The sequence below is a fragment of the Rutidosis leptorrhynchoides genome, chromosome 10, assembly GCF_046630445.1.
Source record: "Rutidosis leptorrhynchoides isolate AG116_Rl617_1_P2 chromosome 10, CSIRO_AGI_Rlap_v1, whole genome shotgun sequence".
NCBI classification, from domain to species: domain Eukaryota; kingdom Viridiplantae; phylum Streptophyta; class Magnoliopsida; order Asterales; family Asteraceae; genus Rutidosis; species Rutidosis leptorrhynchoides.
The window spans coordinates 339,271,795-339,280,214 of NC_092342.1; positions in this window are offsets into that span (position 1 = coordinate 339,271,795).

The window sequence follows — 8,420 nt, forward strand, 5'->3', positions numbered from 1 at the left end:
ACAAGATTATTATTAAGACATTTATAGTTTGGATATATTATGAAATGGTATGCAAGCCTGTCAACTTTCGATGTAACGAAAGTTTGTCTTTTAAAAACGAATGCAATGTTTGTAAAACAGATCATATAGAGGTCAGAACCTCACGATGTAATCAACTATTGTGAATCATTTATAATCGATATGAATGGGTCACTAGAGTTGGTATCAGAGCGGTGGTCTTAGTGAACCAGGTCTGCATTAGTGTGTCTAACTGATAAGTCGTTAGGATGCATTAGTGAGTCTGGACTTCGACCGTGTCTGCATGTCAAAAGTTTTGCTTATCATTTTTGTCTGAAATTGCATGTTTATTATTCTTAGTCTAGACACATCTTATTGCATTGATTGCATTGATTGCATGAATAGTGTATAGAAAAAATCCATATCTTAGCGTATCTGCTAAATCATATCATAGCGTATCTGTTACTGTAAACTTTGCCTGACATATTCCATAAATTTCTCCGTAATCTACGAAATCTTTTGTGCTATATATATAGATATTCTATGTAATTAGAATACCACCCGATAGCCAAAAAATCATTTCATAACGAAAAATCCTTTATTCAATCGTACGAAATGGAATTCGTCATCAGTTCAAGTCCTTCGGATTTCAAAATGGAATCCCAATCAAGCTTCGAAAGCAGTGTGACCGGAATGGATCAACCATTCAGCCATCGTCTATTCTGGATGAATTGGGAATGGGTTCGTAGCATCCTCAATCATTGGAGACAAGAAGAAGGTGATCCCTTCCCTCCACCACATTGCCCTCTTGGCGAAGAACCGAAAGCACTTACCGGCGAACCTGTCCGAAACACTATTTTCTCTCTCATTTAAAGAGTATCTCTTTACGATTATATACAACATCAAATTCTAGATTTTATTTATCCTCTCATCCAAACCGACAATCACCCCGGTGTAATAGAAGAAGTCAACGAGCTTCGCGCTCGAGTGGTGGCTTTGGAGAATATGGTGCAAAGGTTACAAACACCAGCAGCATAAACAGTACCACCATCATCAACACCAACAATACCATCACCACCATCAACAGCAACATCCGCATACCATGCCTCAACATCTCATTCTGTACCTCAAGTATAATCATCGTTCTACGTGACGTTCTACATTCTTTATCTTCGCTCGACATGATGATTATGTTATCTCTAATGTTTTAGAGATTATGTACTCTAATTCTAACCGAAAATCAAATGAGTTTAATGTTATATTAACTCATTAAATCCATAATTACATCTGAAGAAAATATATATGTATATATGTTTTCATAAAGATTGTAATTAAAAATTCTTTTGTACAAACTGTTAATGGTGAAAATATTTTAACGGGTAGGTAATACCCGAGGAATATTTAGATTTCACATTAATAAATTACACTGTACATTATTCGAAGCTTATTCAACAGTCATTCAATATCCTACTTACAATCACCGATATACGTATCCGTTCACCGCAGAATAACCATTTTTATCTAATTTCATATTTGGATTTTGATTTACCAGAATCCAACAAGTGGCATAATGAAGAAAACATTGGACAAAATAAAATTTGTTAGAAACAAATAAATTAACTATGAGAAATTTTGTTAAGAATCCACGCTAACTGTTCCTAACTAACTGATTACATTTTATTTATCGCAATTTAATTATCGCAATTTATATTCTCACAATTTTATTAATCGTCATTTAATTTCTGTTATTTATTTTACGAACTTTAAATATCGGGACACGTATACAAGGTTTTGACATATCATATCGACGCATCTATATATATTATTTGAAATAACCATAGACACTCTATATGTAGTAATGCTTGAGTTAGCTATACAGGGTTGAGGTTGATTCTACAATAATATATATACTTTGAGTTGTGATCGAGTCTGAGACATGTATACAATGGGTCACGATACGTATTAATTAATTCGAATATTATATATGAATTATTGAATTACTAACTGTGGACTACCAACATTGAACAATTAAAAATGAATTAAAATATTGATTATAACATATGAAACTAAACAATTCTTCAAGTTTCCCACTTGATTTCATCCTAAACCTCATTTGTCTCTTGACGATTCCAAACTGCGTTCAAACCTTTCATGATTCTTGAAAACACCTCAATCGAGATGATGATCCAACCACATGTTATCCACAGTCATGCACCTGGGAGAACTTCCGGAACCCAAGTAGAAGTTTAAACGTATCTGTGATAGCTCCTTTGGCATTATTATTACCGAAAATAACATTGCAATTCTTTTTCAAATTAGCCAATTTTGTCACAGCTCCAGCAAATCAACTTCAATTTTTCATTCGAATAAACCTTATTATAAATATTACCCCTCCATCATCGTTACCGGGAAACCATTTATATCCCACCACATTAGCAGTAAACTTACCAGTAACTTTATTACTCTTTGACTTAAGTCTCTCCGAAGAACCATTATATTTGTTCATTAAAACCCCATCATTCACTCATCTACATCTTGTGACAATAATTGCCATACTAACTACCAAGAATTAACAACCAGTCTTTCGAATCTCGCAACGATTCTACGCCAACAGTTATATATAAACATATAACATCTAAATCCAAGACTTACATATTTTGAATGTGAAGTTTCTGAAAAACACCCTAAACTGCGAACTAGTTCTCGAGATTTTGAAGAATGCTGATGAAGCAGCAAAAACTGTAAACAACCTTAATCGTCGAAAGTTTGATAATAAAGAATAGTATGTTGGCAAAGATCATAAAAGCTGAAACTGAAAAATGGATTGAGCAAACCATGAAGGAGACTCTGAATAAATCACAAGGACTAAACTTGTACATAAAGAATCCAGATGATTCTGTTTCTGATAAAATCTTTAGCTAATACCTTGTTCCGTAATTTTTCTAAATCATTATGAATGAATTTCTTCATCACATTTTGATTGTAGAATTACAAGATATTATCGTATCTTTCATTATAAATATCCTCAATATTTCTGAAGATATCTTCATAAATATTCTTGTCCGATATTAATTATCTCTCCGCACTATCTATGTTATATCATAAAAGAAAACTGTTGTAGTTTCTAAATCTATGAAAACTTTTGAATTATGAATGATTTTGAAGTAGTGTTGGAAATTGATGCATGAGTTAGTATAATATAATGACACTTGATCAACGTGATTATATTACAGTAAGTCATGCTGAGTTTCTAATGGGACATGACGATTCACAAAGCATCCCGTCATTCATGTGCCATGTTACACGACTCTTACATTCTATCTAATCTCTAAACATTTCAAGAACATATATTCTTGATAGTTTTATCTTTCGTGATTCCGGTAACTTAACAAATCAAATAGTACTATTACGTTTCTCTCTGCTTAGAATATTATAATCATCCGAAACTCTATACTTATGAATTCTGGACCATTATTCGCTTGACCTGAAGTCTGGAAGAGAAAATAAAAGCGTGGAACTCTGACATATAAGGGAAAATATAAAGCCTGATAACAACACATAAATTACAAACTGTGTATATCAATGTTTATCGCAACATAAAGATACGGGAGAATTAAAAACACTATAACCCCAAGGTAATAGTAGAAGTAAACATATTTATCTGGTGGAAGATTGAAAAGAAGGATGACAGAAATGATAATTAGAAAAATATCAAGGATTAGAACGGAAATAAGCATTTTCACAATCTTTTGGATGTATGAACTAAGAAAGAAAGTATAGGAATGGTGAGAATAATAGAACGGAAGAGTTTAATTTATAATGGAAATATCAGACGGATTAATCGAGGCAGATCACCGTATTTAATTATATAGATCCTAATTTCCTTACTCATCGAAGAATCAAATCTTTTAGATTTCAAAAATTTTCTTTAAATCCCTTGAATTCCGGAATTCAACCATGACAGGTGAAAAGTTATGATAAAACTTTTCTATCTCATTTCACTATTTAGTGATAGCTTTATTCGTACGCTTCGAGTAATCAAATCGTTTTATCTATATTACTCACTGATGATAAACTCTAATTTGTAGCTCGTATGCGTCATGAAAACATACTTATTGTCAGCCATGACCATCCCAATCAAATTTCGGGACAAAATTTATTTAACGATTAGGTACTGTGACGACCCGGAAATTTCCGACCAAATTTAAACTTAATATTAATATGTTTCTAACACGATAAGCAAAATCTGTAATGTTGAGTCTCAAAAACTTTGGAACAGTTTACATGAATGCATTTGCCCTTTTACCATTCCCGACGATTCATGAACAATTACTTGTAAATAGATATATATATATAAATAATAACTTGAAATATATTATAATTAACTATGTAAAACAAAACAATATATAATAATTATGATTTAAAAACATATCTATATATATAAATAAGGTATATTTAATGTATAAATATAGTTCCGAATTTATTTAGTAAACGATAGAAGCACTCGTTTATCATTCGATGGTTATTTAAATAAGTTAAGTTCATACTTAGGTGATTTTAAAATAAACTATCATCCGAAAATGAGTTACATAAACTATAGGCTTATTAAAAGTATAACTAGGAACTATTTGTTTAATTTTAAACTTTGTATATTTTACTTAGGGGTTGGGAGTAAATAATTAATGTAATATTTATTTAATAATTTATGATTGAATTTTATACCATAATGAACAAAATAAATAAATATAATTAATTTAAAATTATGGGATTTTTCTGAAGACTTTTATCCGTCACTTATTAACAACGGACCTCGATATAGTACCCCGTATAAGCTGTCGGTAGTGTATAGTTAAATGTGTCCGTGATTATATCAATTATGAATGTGAATTACTATTATTCTTTTGAAAAATCATCTCTTATATATGGTTATATGCATATACATATATATCTATATAACATATATATATATATATATATATACACAATTAAATATACATATGCACAAGGACCTCCCATCACCTACCACCGGAGCACCATTTTCGCCACCATGAACAATCGCAGGTCACCTCAGCCTTCTACCACCACCCTCAACATCACCTTGAACCAACATTACATAATCACCACTAACCACCTATGATCTCTACCTTCAACCGATCACCACCACTTCATTCAAGCAACACCATTCTCTCCTTTATAAACCTGCAACTATTTGATTATGGTTATTTCTTTGCACCATTAATAAACTACAACTTGGATTTAATTTCTTGTTCGATTCACAACAACCCAACATCATCATGTATTACTACCTTTGTACCTCTCTCCTTCCTCTCTCTAAACCGTTGAACCACCAAAAAAAGGCTGCTGCTAACAGCTTCTGTTTCTGTTTCTGTTCAGCCCAAACACCCGTCACCACCATCCCATCAATGGTATATATATATATATATATATATATATATATATATTATTTCTTTCTTCTTCTTCTGTTTCGAACGTCGACAACTACAACCACAATTATTGTTTATGTTTTACGAACTGTCTAAAACAGTTGTTCAGCCAGTTTGATTAAAGCTTCTATTTGTTTCTGTTTATGAATCTAGTCCAACACAAAACCCATCACTAAACCTCTTGTTATATTCGTTGTTCTACTAATAACCACACCATAAACTGTCATCCTTTGTTGCTATAGTTGCTGCTATTACTCGATAACCCCATCAACACCACAAACTCATATACACACGCAAGCTGTTACATATTTGTTTCTGCTACATCAACAGGTTACTTGCTACGGTTAAACGCTTATATTCCTACTGTTAAACCAAGAATTTTTTTTATTTAACTTGGGCCAAACAACCTACTTTTAAGCCTGCTATTGGACTGGTTCTTTAGAATTGGGCCTCTAAAAACCCACTTGTAAATGGATCGACTACCACTATTACATTATGTTCTGTGTCATTCGATTTATGATGCTGTTGACGATGGTAATGATGATTAAAAAGACGATGGTGTTGATGATGATACAGTGAGGTGGTCACGATGAAGATTATGATTATGATTATGGATGATGATGATAATGATCGTGTGATGATGAAGATACCATAAAGAATGATAATGTTTAGGAACGAATCTGATAATTTTTTTTTTCTTCTTTGATCGAGACCCAGCTACTATTGTAGCTTCTGGGTTTGTTTAGTAAAAACGAGCCGGTAATAACTAGTTGTATTGGGCCTGCCTTTGTATTGGGCCGTGTATACGCTGTTAGGCTAAATTGTTATTGGGTCTGCGAATTAAAGAATTAGAAATAGAAACAGAGTTAAAAAAAGGGTTAAATATAGTTCGGGTATGATATATTTCAGATAGTGACCAAACAGCTCAATGGTTAGGTGTGTTTGTGTGGAACGAGAGGTCTCAGGTTCGAACCCGGGCATAGGCATTTGTTTTTGGAACTTTTTCTTGAAAGGTAGTTATTAGTATTACTCATTATTATTATTATTATTATTATTATTATTATTATTATTATTATTATTATTATTATTATTATTATGTTTATTGATATCATGATTATTATTATTATTAATATAGTTTGAAATATTATCATTTATATATGTATTATAAGTATTGTTATTATTATCATAGTTATTATTAGTATTAGTATTAGTATTAGTATTATTATTATTATTATTATTATTATTATTATTATTATTAATATGATTTTAAAATTATTATTATTATTATTATTAGTAACATTAGTATTAGTATTATCGTTAAGAATTAATATAAGGATTATCATTATTATTATTAACTTATAAATTTTTTTTATGTATTTTTACTAGTATTATCATTATTATTAGTACTATAAATATTTTCATTTTTTATTAACATTATTATTATTATTATTTTTAGATTTTTTTTATTATTAAAACTACCTTTTTATTTAAAACTTCATTATCATTATCATTATTATATTATTATAACAAATAAATATGTTATATATAAAAATATACTTATACTATAATTATATTAATACTATCTATAATTATATATTAAAAATATTAACATTTCTATTATGTTTATACAAATAAATGCATATACAACATGTAATTTAAAATAATATATATATATATATATATATATATATATATATATATATATATATATATATATATATATATATATATATATATATATATATATATATATATATATATATATTAAAATTTAGTACAAATTATATATAAACTACAACACTAAATAAATAAATACTATATAATTAATAGATTGAATTATTTGATTTTCATTTTATGTTTTAATATATATAACTGATATAGGTTCGTGAATCCGAGGCCAACCCTACACTTGTTCAATGTCGTCATATGTATTTTTACTACAAAATACAATATAGTGAGTTTCATTTGCTCCCTTTTAAATGCTTTTGCAATATATATTTTTGGGACTGAGAATATATGCGCTGCTTTATAAATGTTTGACGAAATAGACACAAGTACTTAAAACTACATTCTATGGCTGGATTATTAAATCGAATATCACCCTTTGTAGTATGGTAATCTAAGAATTAGGGAACAGACACCCTAATTGACGCGAATCCTAAAGATAGATCTATTGGGCCTAACAAACCCCATCCGGGTTACGGATGCTTTAGTATTTTGATTGTATCATGTCCGATGAGAGTCCCGGAATGATGGGGATATTCTAGACGCATTTTGTTAATGTTGATTACCAGGTGTTCACCATATGAATGATTTTTTTTATCTCTTTGCAGTTTGTGCAAAATGCCTGATATGAGATGATGTTTGTGAAAATAAAAATCTTGTGGTCTATTAAATTAATGGAAATGATTGTTTATGATAAACTAATGAACTCACTAACCTTTTGATTAACACTTGAAAGCATGTTTATTCTCAGGTATTAAAGAAATCTTCCGCTGTGCATTTGCTCATTTTAGAGATATTACTTGAAGTCATTCATGGCATATTTCAAAAGATATTGCATTCGAGTCGTTGAGTTCAACAAGATTATTATTAAGACATTTATAGTTTGGATATATTATGAAATGGTATGCAAGCCTGTCAACTTTCGATGTAACAAAAGTTTGTCTTTTAAAAACGAATGCAATATTTGTAAAACGGATCATATAGAGGTCAGAACCTCGCGATGTAATCAACTATTGTGAATCGTTTATAACCGATATGAACGGGTCATTTCAGTATGTGCCATAGCCAAAGAGAGGTTCTTGTTTTTTTAAAGCTAGTAACATAAAGATCGAATTATAGCTCAGCGGTAATTTTTGGTGTCGAAAGACTTCACTTGTTCGAAGGTTATCGAATGAAGTGCGGCGTGATTTGGGTGCAAATCCGGTGGTATCAAAAGGAGGTATAATTAGCAGGTCAAAGTTGTTATTGTGGGAT